A 445-nucleotide genomic window follows, 5' to 3' on the forward strand; every position below is an offset into this window, starting at 1 on the left:
GCGACGCCGCCGAGCCGGTAGGCAACCAAACCAACTCAGGCATCGGGGTTCGAGTGGAGAAAAACAGCAGCGAGGAGGGGAGGGGGGGGGCGAAGGAGGAAGAGTAATTTATTTTATATTTTTGGTCGGAGCTGGGCAGCGGCGGGGGGCACCCCGTTAGGGTAGCAGCAACTCAAACGTGGATATGGCGTAAGGGCAAGGGGCCAAGTGTCCGAGGCGGCCAGCCCGACGCCCGCACCCACCGCGGCAGAACAGGGCCGCGGCGGGTCGGTCCACTGACGCCAAGCCCGGACCTGAGGTAGCTGCGGGCCCCGACGGATGGTGCGCTGTGCTCATTCATCCGGTCAGCTCCTGCTGCTGCCGCCGGCCGGCCCGACAGGATCGACCTGGACACGACGCCGCCGCGGCCTGCTGCTGCCGCCGGCCGGCCCGACAGGATCGACCT

The sequence above is a fragment of the Frankliniella occidentalis genome, unplaced genomic scaffold (genome assembly GCF_000697945.3).
Source record: "Frankliniella occidentalis isolate FOCC.00 unplaced genomic scaffold, Focc_3.1 Scaffold220, whole genome shotgun sequence".
In the NCBI taxonomy this organism is placed as follows: domain Eukaryota; kingdom Metazoa; phylum Arthropoda; class Insecta; order Thysanoptera; family Thripidae; genus Frankliniella; species Frankliniella occidentalis.